Source organism: Amyelois transitella, chromosome 10 (genome assembly GCF_032362555.1).
Source record: "Amyelois transitella isolate CPQ chromosome 10, ilAmyTran1.1, whole genome shotgun sequence".
Classification (NCBI taxonomy): domain Eukaryota; kingdom Metazoa; phylum Arthropoda; class Insecta; order Lepidoptera; family Pyralidae; genus Amyelois; species Amyelois transitella.
This window is the reverse complement of record NC_083513.1, coordinates 842,075-858,074: the sequence shown is the minus strand read 5'-3', so window position 1 is coordinate 858,074 and position 16,000 is coordinate 842,075. Positions and strand designations below refer to the sequence as shown.

Sequence of the window (16,000 nt, the reverse complement as noted above, 5' to 3'; positions counted from 1 at the left end):
CCACCGTGGAATTCGGTTAACAACTGACAAAGTTAATGTCATTTTCGTGTTTACGTTGTGTTACATTGACATCTGTAATGCTATCTCTCTCTTTCACCGACAAATAAATCTTGAGTAAACGAGATAGATATAATTTCAAGAATTTAGTTGAAAAGCAGAGAGCTAAAGCGCGTTGTGTGATTAGAGCTATAGTTGAACTTAATGTCTTTATATTTAACTAGATGGCGTTAGTTATCGATTCCATCTGGGTCGATTGCTTGTAAAGATTGTAACTAGTTGTATCATTGTGTCGAGAGATGGCGTGGTATGATTTATTCTATTTTTTTATGTGCATTAACTTATCGCCATCACATCACAATTTCAAATCACACTTTTAAAGACTTCGTTTTGCACCATCACCATTCTATTATTATGTTCTGGTTACTTCTTTTACTATTTTCCCCGTGAAGGAGCCCAGGATCCACATTACACAACAATAAAGAAGCGTGTGAGTAATGCTAATGAACGAAGCGATATAATACATACATATGGTCACGTCTATATCCCTTGCGGGGTAGACAGAGCCAACAGTCTTGAAAAGACTGACAGGCCACGTTCAGCTATTCGGCTTAACGATAGAATTGAGATTCAAATAGTGACAGGTTGCTAGCCCATCGCCTTAAAAAGAATCCCAAGTTGGTAAGCCTTTCCCTTAGTTGCCTTTTACGACATCCATGGGAAAGAGATGGAGTGGTCCTATTCTTTTTTGTATTGGTGCCGGGAACCACACGGCACCAATATAATCTCTCTCATTTTTGCGCATTCTCAGTTGCGTTCCCCGCCGTTGCTTCAAGGCTTGTTTGTTTGTTTGTAAACTCTTTATTGCATTGTTTTTAGTACATTTTTACGCGTGTTATCATTAACAACATTGAGCCAGATTTTTTTATTTTTCCACCGTGGCCTGGTAATGACGACATAGCTAAACATTTGTTCCCGAGAAAGCCGGTCGAAAAGACTTATTAAGAGCCGTCTGGTTTCTGGCATTTCTTTACGAGGGTGAAAGGCGAGTAGATAGATCTTATAAATTAGGGATTCCTTTTGTAGGCGATAGGCTAGCAACCTGTCACTATTTGAATCCCAATTCTATCATAAAGCCATACGGTTGAACGTGGCCTTTCAGTATTTTCAACACTGTCGGCTTAATCTACCCCGCAAGAGATATGAACTTGACTGTATGTATATAGGTAAACTTAATAACAGAGGAACCTATCACAGCTTAGGTCTTTGAAGATAATATACCTATATAAAGTCCTCTCCTACGAAATCCACAATGTAGATATAAAAAAGGTCTATCATAAATAGCTACAGTAGAAAAGACATCAACGATTCTTTCAGAAAGTAATGAACCACAGTTTTTTTTTTATTAATTAATACAAAAACAATAGTTTAAACTGTTGTGTAAAGTATTTTTTTTTTTACTTTTGGAATTGGGATACGTTTCACTGTAAATACAGATATTTGTAGTAAAACTTGTACCAATTGTAAATTATTGTCACATTAATGTAAATAGTAATGATAATTTTTCGTGCCGTGTGGTTCCCAGCACCAATTAAAAAAAAGAACAGGACCACTTCTCTTTCCCATGGATGTCGTAAAAGGCGATCGAAGTATAGAGTATAAACTTGGGATTCTTCTTATAGGCGAGTTTCAGTTTTTTGCGTGATGGTAGAGACAATTCTACGCCAAAAAATTTCTGTATGTAATTTCAAGACTGTTGGCTATGTCTACCTCGCAAGGGACATAGACGTGTGTATATGTATGTATAACTTTTCGTGGTTCCGGAAACCCCAAGAAAAATAATAAAAAATATAGTTATATCAACATAATTTATTAAAAATAATCATCATTCATAATGTAATGAACACACGTATCAGTTATAAATTCCACAAAAGTAATACCACAATGTGATTGTATCGAATGCATCTAATAAATTGTACAATCAAACTGAAAGCCATTATTTGTATCGGCATAGAGTGAGTGTGAAACTATTATAGAGCGCACAAAATATCATAAATGAAATTATATTTTTTTTATGTTAGCTGTCACTTAGGAAATGTCAAGTTCAACTTATGGCTACAGGTTTGTTTACGTTAAATTGACTGAACCAATTAACGTACAAGGCATAGCCCATAAATGCTCTATAATATAGAGTCTATATAGTATATTTCTCTAGACATTTACCAAAACATGGCAATATAATAATGGATTGCATACAGCAATAAGATCGCCTTTTGCGCTTTGTGTTTTCTTAATATAAAGTTTAAGCAGTTTCGCATCTAAAAATACATACATATAAGCAAGTCTATATCCCCTGCGAGATATACAGAGACAATAGTATTGAGAAGACTGAAAGGTCAAGTCCAGCTAAATGGCTTAACGATGGAATTGAGATACAAATAATGACAGGTTGAAAGTCACTCCCCATTTGACCACTACAGAAGTTTAAATTAACTCTTATTGGTGAAGGTTAAATGTGAAGATTTATATAGCTTCTATGCTGGTGTGGTGGCTAAGAAAAAAAACAAAAGCTATTTTTTTTGCAAATATTTCAATTTTCAATTAAGAATACGAGTGATTCTAAATATTTTTAATCAGCCTTTCCCTGAGACGCATTTTATGACATCCATTTACAGGTTTTAAAGTGTGGGGAAACACAAGGCACTCTTAATTTATTTTTTTTTATTAATAAATTACTTCGTTGGCATTCCGCGCGCTCTACAGCGCCGCTCCCTCTAAGTATAAAAGCAAAAGCTCTGCGTTACTCAACGCGGACGTGACGCTACGTCACTGTAGTGCGAGACTGAATTGTCATTTCACTCTCTATGATGCAGGGGTACACAACATTTGAACAGTGGTATATTTTATACTAGCTATCGCCTTCAGTTACGCCCAACAAATAACTTTTCAAGTTCGAATTCGTTTATTCTTTTAAAATATGTATAAACACAAGGATGGTCAATAAATATAAGTGTCAAATATACCTTTTCTGTTTTCGTAGGAATTACCTACCAATAATGTCAGCGGCTTTATTTTGATAATCGTTCAGAGTTTTAACTGTTAAGATATCACAAACATATTCGCTTTCGCATATTTTTTTCTTTGTGTTTGGGATTGGGTACTTAATTTTATGGTTATTTTTGGGTATTAATTTATTTGGATACTTGCCTCTTAGACTTACCTTATCTAAGAATATAGACCCGGGGTTCTCCTTCTCACCCGAGATGTGAGGATGGACTAGGACTAATTCCGGTATGCTACGGATCAGGGATCTTTCTACCTCGTAAGGGATAAAGACGTTATTAATTTATGTATACATATTATTAGTATTTTAATTATAAATATATACTTATGTAAACACATCAAAGGGAAACGAAATAAAATGTTACGAACCCCTGAATCGCGACCGCATCATTTTCCAGTGGGGATACGTAGCGCCGGCGCCGCGGAAAAAAGTAAAAACATAGAGTTAGTCAACATTTTCAACAATAACACCGTAGCGCGCGGGCCGGCGACGTTTTTTCGAACCATTTCTATTTCGAACACCGTTCGATTCGGACGCAAAACTATTTTTTTTTTCTTTTGCTTGATTATTTTGTGCCAGTGTTTTCAGTGTAAATTTTGTGAATATGGATTGAAGTTTCGTGTTGTAATTTTTTTTTTATTTGTTTATTAAAATGGCATTTTCAAGATGTACCGTTCAGTGTATATTAATTTTCGTAATGCTTGCTATTTTGGACACCGATGGCTATAGTCCTAGAGGTGAGTTTATTTTTTTAATATTATATATCTTTTTACATGTCATTTTTTACAATGATACTGTAATAAAATATTCTACAGTAGTTTTACTATATAACTAAAAAAAAGAAGAAAAATTTCAAACTTTGCAAAAGATTTATTCATTGTTTATTTCCTACACGTAGAATTTATCGAGTTGAAAGTGCTCTATATTCATGAATAAAACAGCATTGTATTATTCCTACTAGGTACAATTTTTTTATTTTAATGTCTTTATATGTTAAGTTTCATATAATATATATTTAAATAAACCTGCATATAATGCATCAAATTAATTAAAAAAATATATAGTCGCTATTTCAAAGAATTTAAATATATCGGATGCAACACTAATAATAGTGCGTTGTGCGTGGGCCCTTAGTGCAATATAAGTATATATTTGATACAAAAATTTAAAGTGCCTTGTGGTTCCCGGCACCAATACAAAAAAGAATAGGACCACTCCATCTCTTTCCCATGGATGTCGTGAAAGGCCACTAAGGGATATGCTTACAAACTTGAGATTCTTTTTAAGGCGATGGATTAGCAACCTGTCACTATTTGAATCTCAATTCTATCATTAAGCCAAATAGCTGAACGTGGCCTATCAGTCTTTTAAGGCTCTAACTTGGATGCTAGTCCATTGCCTACAAAAGAGGAATCCCAAGTTTGTAAGCCTATCCCGTAGTCGCCTTTAACCAAATCCATGGGAAAGAGATTGAGCGGTCCTATTTTTTTTTATATAAGTGCCGGGAACCACACGTCTCATGAACTTGAACTATAGCATGAACACCGGTGACAATTTAATGGCGGAACCTCCAAACACGTGTTTGACCCTTTGTTATAATGGAACTGTATACTTTTTTTGTAGATTTATGTTACAAATATAAATTTCTAAACATTGTCACGGAACTCACATCTTGTAAATGGGTGAATATCGTGAGGAAACCAGGTCAGCTGGATGTATTTACATGATCGAATGTGACCACCCCGCAAAGGTTGCGGAGGTCGGACGTGGAGTCGCTTCGTGTAAAAACCTGACTCACCCAATCCAGGAACTTTGCCATCAGCAGATCCTGGACTGTTCTTCTTCGTTGACGGCATCTGTGGCGCAGCGGTAGTACGCTTGTCTGTGTCACCGGAGGTCCCGGGTTCGAATCCCGGCCAGGGCATGATGAGAAACGAACTTTCTCTGATTGGCCTGGGTCTTGGATGTTTATCTATAATATACGTATTTATTATAAAATATAGTATCGTTGAGTTAGTATCTCGTAACACAAGTTTCGAACTTACTTCGAGGCTAACTCAATCTGTGTAATTTGTCCCGTATATGTATATTTATTTATTCTTCGGAAAGGTGAACGGAACCAGGTCTAATTAAAGACTTTTAATGAGTACTGAATTTTATAAAAATTTTCAGTGGTGCAATTGTCATGTGGTATAATTGTAATTGTATAAAAATTTACATACATACATATGTACTTATGGTCACGTCTATATCCCTTGCGGGGTAGACAGAGCCAACAGTCTTGAAAAGACTGATAGGCCACGTTCAGAAGCTTCTCATTTTTCTCCGCCAAGACATTCGGTATTGGGTTGTCGATTCTGGCAACTGGGCTTGCTTGAGATCCTTTTGGACATTTGACCACCAGGTCGATATTAAAAAGAGAAGACGCTGGAAGAGATCCCTTCATGGGATAAGTCCGCCATTGCATGTGATTTGTTTCTTTTATAACTATGTACTATTTTCTTGTTACTGTGTAAATTTCTATGCAATAACGATAATAAACTCAAGCATCATACTTTTAAATGTGTTAGTCATTTGATATCTTTGGTAAATGTTGTGTATAAGGTAAAAGCACCTATTACGGAGGTATTTCGCAACATTTGAAAGTAAGAAGCAAAAATAAGCATAAGTAAGTATTTTTAAAGGTTCCAAACAAAATTATTATCTAAAATGGAATTTAAATTTTGTATTGCTGTTGAGTCTAAGTATCCTTTCATGTGATTTCTTATTTAAAAAAAATATTTAAAAAGGCAGGTCGATTTTCCCTAATACGGAGGTATGGTTTTGGTCAGAGCCTATTACTGCGGTAGACGGCTCCTAATACGGAGGGTCAGGAAGTACATTAATTTACCGTACAAATAATATGTATAACAATAATAGAAATGTGTAAGTACCTTTATTGTAAGTTTTTCGTTCATTGACTATTTAATTACATTATTTCACTTTAATGAAATTAAAGACGACTTTGAATTTAAAGTATATTATTTATTTAAAGTATATATATGTATATATTATTATTTAGTGTTTTCTACACGCGTGTGTACAGCTTTCACGGATTTAACAATATAAAAAAATGCAGGTTCATTTAGGAATTAAGTTTTATTTTTTATTACAATTAGTTACTTTGGCTAAGAAATAATGACGAACAATAACAATCATCTAAAATCTTTCAAAAATCAACACTTCGTAGAGGAACAAAAAGTAACAATAATGAAATATTTATAACATCAGTCTTTCAAAAACTAACACTCCGCAGAGGATAGTAAACTGTAACTAAAAGTTTTACATATTAAAAAATAATCACTTTAGTAATGGTAAGTGAACTTAATATAAGATACCTAAGTAAAGTTTAGGGTCAATTCAGGCTGCAGTTACAGTGGTCGACAGCAGCCCGAAGAGCATTTACAGCTTCGGAAGAATTTTAAACGTTCGCTACTAGACTAGCTTCGCTTCAAAACTGCTGGCTGTCGTCAGCAACCGACGCCGCATCAGTCACCAACAGTTTTATTTTTTCGAGCGATTACTGGTCTATAAAATAATGAAAATAAAGTTTAAAACTCTTTTAAAACTTGCGTCAATGCTGCCCGCTGCCACTGCTGCCTGAATTGAGCTATGAATAAAAGCGTAGTAAAAAATGAAAAGAACAATTACGTAGATTGCATTAATTGATATTAAAATATTTAATTATTTCAATGTTTTTGATTTTACAAAAAAAAAACATTTATATAAAAATAAGAATCAGAAAAAAGACGATTTTTTTATTTATTTACGAAACCCTAAAATCTTGTGATTTTCTGTTTAATTAATAAAGCCATAATAGGAAACCATATTACCTAATACAGAGTTACCTGGAAATAACTACCACCGTATTAGGAAACCTACTCGTGTTTTTAATAATCCTAATTCTGACCCATCAAAATTCCGATTAACAAAAGAGTGTAAATTTTTAATCAAACGACAACTATTTCGTGGCTAAGATGTGTAAAACTGAAGTAACAGTTATACACAGGATATTATTTGTGATAAATTAAAACACACCTCTCAATTTTTACCCCTCCTAAGAAACTAACATTTTGTACTCAACAGTTTTATTATTTAACTAGATTTCTAATTGAGAACACATACCTCAGAATATGGTTATTAATTTATGAGATTAATAATTATTTCAATTGAACTTTTAACTAATTCAAAAACTTAATAATTTGAAAGTTATAAACAATTAAATTTTATCAGTATTTTTCCTATTACGGAGTTATACCACCGAGTTAGGATTAGTCTATAAAATTCGTATCCTATTACGGCGATATTTTATTTCTTATTTTTTGGGTAAAAACTGAGTTACAAACGTGAAACAAGCTATTTAATTTAAAAATTTAAAAGTAGGGAAATGCTATAAGTTATTCATAAACCAACTTGAACGGCCTATTAATACGAAAAATTGCCTTTGTAAATATTAGTGTGCTTACTTTTGTTGTTCCGCGTTTGTATGAAAACACCTGTCCCGTCGATGCCGTGACATAAACTGATTGATTTTGTTGTGTTGCCAATGTGTTGTAGTTGCAAATGTCGGTTAAGTCGTGCCGTAATAAATTTAGAATAACACATTTGCGTTATGATGTACTTACACTGAATAGAACAGGAATAAAACTAAGAAATATAAATACCACCGTAATTGGAAGCGATTTTGACTACCGCCGTATTAGGAGCTTTTACCTTACCTGTTATTTGTGTTTACTTTGGGACTTATATTTGTGTATCTTTGTTAAGAATGTAGTAAGTAAATACTGTTGGTGTAAGTACCTTAATAAATAAAACAAACAAACAAACAAGAATATTGCATTCAAACATCATTAAAATTCTAGATAGACCGTCATAGCACCGTATAGCTCCGTTACGTCAATCATTTTGGAAGCGAAAGTGAAACCATGGGTGGCTTACTAGTGTTATCCAACAAGGCACGAATGCTAATTAAGGACGTAGGTACTTACATACATACATATCATCACGACTATATCACTTGCGGGAAAGACAGAGTCAACAGGCTTGAAAAGATAGGCCACGTTCAGCTGTTTGGCTTAATGATAGAATTGAGATACAAATAGTGACACGTTACTAGCCTATCGCCTAAAAAAAGATATCCTAAGTTTGTAAGCCTATACCTCAGTCGCCTTTTACGATGTCCATGGGAAAGAGATGGAGTGGTCCAATTGTTTTTTGTATTGGTGCCGGGAACCACACGGCTCGTAGGTAGGTACTTTACCAATGTAATCACGTTTTTATTACATTAACACGCAGGCGGAGCCGCGGGCGTCTACTACATACATATTACATACGATCACGTCTTTATCCCTTATAGTGTAGACAGAGCCAACAAACTAGAAAAGACTAGGACGCCACGTTCAGATATGGCTTGTTCGAATTGAGATTCAAATAGTGATAAGTTGCTAGGCCATCGCCTAAAATCCCTTAGTTGCCTTTTACAACATCCATTGGAAATAGATGGCGTGGTCCTATTCTGAAATGCCGAAAACCACACGGGATGCAGAGTTCGCTAGCTTAAGTAGCGTAGCTTCGTTATTAACGTCATTATCATCATCACGTCATATAATCACGTCTTTATCCCTTGCGGGGCAGACAGAGCCAGCAGTCTTGGCAGACTGATAGGCCACGTTCAGCTCTTAGGCATTGAGATTCAAACAGTGACAGGTTGCTAGCCCATCGCCTAAAAGAAGAATCTCAAGTTTATAAGCTTATTTATTTTAACTTTATGCACGTAAAATGTACAACAGGTGGACTTAATGCCACAAGGCATTCTCTGCCAGTCGAACCTTTGGACCTAACTGAGAAGGAGGTACGGGTAGTGCGATAAAATAAAAAAATTATATCCCTTAGTGCCGTCTGGTTCCCGGCACCAATAAAATAATGAACAGAACCACTCCATCTAGCAATAAACACTTATTTTTCAAAGTGTTTTGGTACAAAACGAGGCGGACCTATTGAGAGACCATGACGTCACGTGCTATAATCGCGCGGCCGCCGTTTTTGTTCGACTCTTTGACTTTCCTCGATCATTTCGTAATGTTCATAACAGTTTTCAAGTAGCATTTTTGAGAAATCCACCAGTGTCATGGGCAAAGTGACTTCTCTTGCGTTTACCAACATTTAGTATTTATATGTATGTTATACATATATAGCCACGTCTTTATCGTCTGCGGGGTAGACAGAGCCATTAATCTTGAAAAAACTGATTAGCCACGTTCAGTTGTATGGCTTTGTTATGGTATTGAGATTCTATTCGCCTACAAGTAGAATCCTAAGTTTATGAGTGTATCCCTTAGTCGCCTTTTAGGACAACCATGGGAAAAATATAGAGTGGTTCTGTTGGAAACCACACTCTGAATGCTGATAATTATGATATACGGTAGATCAAGTTTATTTTTTTGTTTTCATCGATATTACACGACTAGCTGTGCCCGCGGCTTCGTCCGCGTGAAATAGTTATTTTGGGCACCATTGACGCCCTGAAGGAGGAATAAATTTCCCCGTTTTTTTCACATTTTCCATTATTTCTTCGCTCCTTATAGTTGCAGCGTGATGATAAATAGCCTAAAGCCTTCCTCGACAAATGGTCTATTAAGATTTATTAAAAAGAATTTTTCAATTCGAACCAGTAGTTCCTGATTAGCGCGTTCAAACAAACAAATAAACAAACTCTTCAGCTATATAATATTAGTATAGATTTTAAAAAGGGACTTCTTACTCCTGGCTTTTGTCCCGGTTGCATTCTTACCTCTCTGGAGAGGTGCCCGAGGCATGCTTTTGACCATGGATCCTAGAGTGGGTGAATCAGGTTTTTACACGAAGCGACTCGCATCTGACCTCCGCAACCTTTGCAGGGTAAACTTAACCAGTATTGGATCCATGGTTAAACATCCAATTGCCTGAATGTGCAGATTTCCTCACGATATTTTCCCTTACCGTAAGAGCACCGGTTAGTATTCAAACTTATGTACATAACTTTAAAAATAGTCATTAATACATATGGTCGATGTGGGATTTGAACCTGTGCCTTTCTGCGCATCACGCATTTTCACCGGGCGCTTTACCGATTCGACCATCGACGCATCACGTTGGCCTCATGAAAATAATATATTCTTATACTCTCTGAACCAGCTGATAACGTAAATCCTTAGAGGAATAACGCTTAATGATACACTAAAGTATCTTGATCAAATTAAGGACGTCCTGGTAAAAGGTCAGGTCAAAAGGACCCGAAACCGCCGAGCTTGCATGAAGAGAGTTATGAATGTGGATGAAGCGAAGGAAGTATGCAGAGATCGTGGCAAGTGGATAGAGGTAGTCTTTGCCTACCCCTCCGGGAAAGAGGCGTGATTTTATGTATGTATGTATTACGCTTAACACACTTGACCTGTGAATCACATTTTCTATAAAATATTTGGCCAAGTTCCTCTCAAACCCACCTGTAATATTATTGTTATAGTTTTAATAGAAAACCCTCGTTAAAGGTTATAACTTTCCTTTCAGTTTCACTTTCATCTGATAGCAATAATGCAGATGACTTTAGTCGAGTATTACAAATAAAATACGGGTTTTCGCTACCGCACGTCGTTAATAGCAGGAATTATTTAGCACTAAATCTTGCCTTAGATAATTTACTTCACATAATCTCGTCTATACCTATCCCTTGCGGGGTAGATAGAGCCAAAAGTCTTGAAAATACTGATAGGCCACGATCAAACGTACCAATTGTCTTAGAATTAAGTTTTTTATATTGTTCTATTTAACTTAACTGTAATTGATTATGGTGAGCAATAAACTTATATTATTGTTATTATATATTATATTATATATATATTATATATATATATTATTATATTATCAGATGTTTGGCTTACTGATAAATTCAAAATTCAAAATTCAAAATTTTTATTCATTATTATAGGATATTATTATATCGCTTAATAATTGTCGTATGGTTTAACAACTTGGTTGACGTCAAATAAATTACTTAAAAACTAAGTTTACTGCCGCTTCCAAGGCGTCAGTGCAGAAGAAGCGGTAACAAACTGCACTGCAGCATTTTCATAAACAACGTCAACTTCACAATATTAAATTATACTTAGAATAGAATGTGGACGGGAGAATACATTGTTCACGGGAGATTTATATATTTATGAGATTTAATATTGAAAAAAGAAAAATATATATATATATATATTATGGATTGCCAATTTTAAAAAGATTTATGTACAGAGTGTACTGAAATTTTGATTTAAGTTCAAATTAAACTACAATTAATTACGAGGTTCCTGTGCCAAGCTCGAGCCAGATGTTTTTATCATTAAGGTAATCATCAGTCCTATAATAAGCCTTCCCACAAAGTACTTTCTTTACATACTCTTTGAATTTTCGGTTGGGCATATCAAGAACAGACTCCGGCAACCTATTATAAAATCGTATACAGTTCCCCATAAATGATTTACTGACTTTGCTAAGCCTATGAAACGGCATGACTAATTTATGTTTATTACGTAAATTTCTATCAGTTGTGGCACTAACTTTTTGAAAAAAAGAGGTATTTTTCCTAACATACATTATAAGATCAAAAATGTACTGGGACGCTACTGTAGGTATGTTTATTTTCTTAAAGAGTTGTCTTAACGAGTCTCTTGGTCCTAAGCCGTAAATTGCGCGAACGGCCCTTTTATATAATATATAGAATTGAGATTCAAATAGTGACAGGTTGCTAACCCATCGCTTAAAAAAAAGAATCTCAAGTTTAGAAGCCTATCCCCTACTAATTTACAAACAACGTGAAAATGTTGGCATTGAATTTAAAGATAAACCTTTAAGCACATTACGTGTCAGCTACTTCTCCTACAGAGCATATTGCAAACTTCGATCAAGTAAAACGCTTATACATATTCAAATTCTAAACGAATTCAAAATTTAAAACTTCACTAAATATTTGTCATATCTCTTGGTTTCATCACATTGGTTGACGTCAAATAAATTACTTAAAACTGAGTTTACTGCCGCTTCCAAAGCGTCAGTGCAAAAGAAGCGGTAACAAAATGCACTGCAGTATTTTCTTCAATAAAGTCAACTTCACAATTATCCGAACTTAGAATAGAAATACATTCATTACATAAATATACTTTACTAAGATAGAGACTATAATAGCTATATAGCTATACTATATACTCTTTCCAATAAATAAATAGTATAGCTATAATAGCCTTGGGAAGAGTATAAAACCACGTTTTGCTTGAAAAGGCTTTTAAACTTGGTATTCATTATTCTTTGAGACGATGAGCTAGCAACTTATCGATGTCTTTGAATCTCTATTCCATCATTAAGCTATTCAGCTAAAGCGGCCTTCCAAACTTGTGATTATTGGCTCTGTCTACCTCGTAAAGATTAAAGACGTCTTATGTACTTATTTGTAGGTATAAAAAAAGCTTACGAACCCTCTTTTATATAAAAAAACAATAACAGTTCCAAGAAGAATTTCTCTCTCTTCTTGTTTTTTTATTTATTAGTCGGAAAGCGGACCCCGGTCGCCGAAACACTTCTGTGAAGGGTGAAACCTAACACACAGAGATGAGAGAGAATGACAGGTCCAAGAGGAACAAACCAGTAATTCGTCTCGATGTCAACAATCGATTTTCATTAATTCGATCGAGTTTCTACAAGGTTCCGCCGGATTGGTACCACTTTCTCGTATTTATACAATTGACTGCGTGTGGGGACAAATGAACATTACCGAAATTACCTTTAAAGATATATCGATAAGTGTTAAGTATGATGTGGTGAAAATTCGGAACGTGATAAAAATTAATAGATAGCGTGGAAAGTACATACACATTATACATACATATATACATAAGGTCACGTCCATATCCCTTGCGATTTAGGCAGAGCCAACAGTCCTGAAAAGACTGAATCGCCACGCTCATATTCGCTATTTGGCTAAATGATAAAATTGAGATTTAAATAGTGACAGGTTGCTAGCCCATCGCCTAAAAAAGAATCCCAAGTTTGTAAGCCTATCCCTTAGTCGCCTTTTACGATATCGGAAACGGAACGGAAAGGGATGTAATTTTTTTAACGATTGCGTAGTTCAGACGAACTCTTGGACACTTATCGTGTAAAACTCTATATACTAAATAATGTCCTCCTGGCTTTAGTCCCGGTTGCATCCTCACCTCTGTTTAGAGGAGCCCGGGGTATGCCTTTGACCATGGATCCTGGATTGGGTGAGTCAGATTTTTACACGAAGCGACTCCCATCTGTCCAATAACATCAATATACATAATTCAGAAAAGAATCATTACTACAAGTGGTGAAATTGGAACCTGTACTTCCTTGTGTATCGCGCTTTTTATTCCAGCACCTTAACCGTTCTACCAACGGGTCATTACCACATTATCTTCACACTATCCGTGCCCGCGACTTCGTCCGCGTGGTATAGTTATATTGGGCGTCATTAAAGCCCTCAAAGATGAATAATTTTGCTCGTTCTTTTTCACATTTTCCATTATTTTTTCGCTCCTTATAGTTGCAGCGTGATGTTATATAGCCTAAAGCCTCCTCGATAAAAGTTGTATTCAACACAAAAAGATTTTTTAATTCGAACCAGTACCTAGTTCCTGAGATTGGCGCGTTTAAACAAACAAACTCTTCAGCTTTATAATATTAGTATAGATGATTTAGCGTCACCAAAAGTCTACTATCTACTATCTCTCGATAAGGAAATCAATCTTGGAACATTAATGACACCATAAAAACGTCATTGAAAGTGGCAACACCATTGTTGCAAATAAATCGGAGCTTATTGATTGAACAATAACTGATTTGATTCACATTCTTATGCCTGTTTTCTCGCTATAAGGGAGACGGGGGGAAACCTGTGAGACTGCTATTGTTAGTATCAGTATCATAGGTGATATGTCATGTTTTAAATATTCAGATATTGATGCATCTGATTGTGTATAATTTGAATTGGTTCCCGGTGTCGTGTGGTTCTCGGTATCAATATAGAAAAAGAATTGGACCACTCCATCTCTTTTCCATGTATGTCGGAAAAGGCGACTAAATTATAGGCTTTTATATTTGGGATTCCTCTTTTAGACGAAGGTCTAGCAACCCGTTACTATTTTTACTATTTGAATCTCAATTCTATCATTAAGCCTAACAGCTAAACGTGGCTTTTCATCATATACTTAAATCTGTCAAGATTGCTGGCTCTTTCGACCCCACAAGAGATATAGACGTGATAATATGCATGAATGAATAAATTCCCGGTGTTTTAAATGTGTTTCTTTAAAGCCTCAATATGTCAGCTATTAATAACTATTTAACTGGTTTTACACAGAGAAAATGATTAGACCATTTTGTAAAACCCATTTACTGCAAATATAAATAAACTTAAATAACTATTGCTTATTACTATTAAGTACCTACGTACATATGTATTTACTTAAACATGATAAAACTAAATTCAGATTTGTAACAGAAAGAAAGAAAATATAACAGACTAAAGCTAAATAAACAAATCTGAATTTAGTTATTTCATGTTTAAGTAGTCTGTTATATTTTTCACAAAAAAAAAAAACAATCTTAAGTCGCCTCTTACGACATCCACATATAGTTTGGAATGATACGTTTTGCTAAAACTTTTATTTTGCATATAATAAATAAAAATTCCAATAAGAATAGTGGCATGCCTGAGATGAATTAAAATCAGAAGTGAAGGTTAATTTCTCAATACAATCGCAAAGAAAAGTTCAATTAATCTTGGTTTTATCAGAAAAATACAGTTTTGTCAACTTCGGTAAAATTTCAACATGTATTTTACAAATAGGAAGGATTCAACTAGTGTCATGATTCCAGTATACTCTTTTGCTTCATCCACGTTCATCAACCTGACCATGGAATCTTTTCTGTTTAATATACTCTTGACCTGACCTTTCACCAGAACTTATCTTATCTAATCAAGGTACGTTCATCTAGGCTTTAGAATAGAATACAATAGAATAGGTTTATTTACAAAATTGGATACAAGGTATCACTTAGGTATTGACGTCACATCACTTAAATCTAATTATAATACTACTATACTACCGCTGTTATACTACCGCTTCCAAAGCGCATGTGTAGAAGAAGCGGCAGAACAAACTACACTGCAGCATTTTCACCGGACGTCAATTTACAAATATTGATCTCTTGAATTTAGCTTTCGTATGCTTAATTATATAATCAATCTGTCATCATTCATCATTTCCACGTGCCCTAACCATCTAAACATTCCTTTTTCTTATTCCTGAATCATAAACAATAATCATTAAATCATTTCTGAATATTTTTATTTTTTTGCCGAGGCTTCAATATTCTTTTCACACATAGTTACGACCTTCGTTATGCCAAATTTCATACGAATTTTATTTTAGTTTCAACCTTTAATAGATGTCACTTTTAAAAATTTAAGGGATAAACTTGGGATTTTCCTTTTTTGGGTTATGGGCTAGCAGCCTGTCACTATTTGAATCTCAATTCTATCATTAAGCCAAACAGCTGAGCGTGGCCTATCAGTCTTTTTGAGACTTTTGAGTCTGTCTACCCCGCAATGGATATAAACATGATTATATGATAAATATTTTCTTTCTCTAGTTGAATCCCACTTTTCGTCTCATATATACCTGATTCAGAATAGTCATAATATGATGGGATTCAAGCATAATCGATTATCCACGGTCAAGGTTACCACGTTATTGAACATTTCTGTTACTTTTACTTTTTATAAAGTGATCTTTCTTTATAAAAATCGTTAAATATCTATACTAATATTATAAAGTTGAAGAGTTTGTTTGTTTGTTT

General features: G+C 34.8%; 1 long non-coding RNA gene across 1 annotated transcript; it reads right to left on the bottom strand.

Annotated features, from left to right (window-relative positions):
• Positions 1-6,064: 6,064 nt before the first annotated feature.
• Positions 6,065-7,826, bottom strand: LOC132902147 (uncharacterized). The gene is made up of 2 exons (XR_009657029.1): positions 7,567-7,826; positions 6,065-6,710 (listed from the first exon to the last, which is right to left on the bottom strand). It is a non-coding gene; the product is annotated as an uncharacterized LOC132902147 (long non-coding RNA).
• Positions 7,827-16,000: the final 8,174 nt, after the last annotated feature.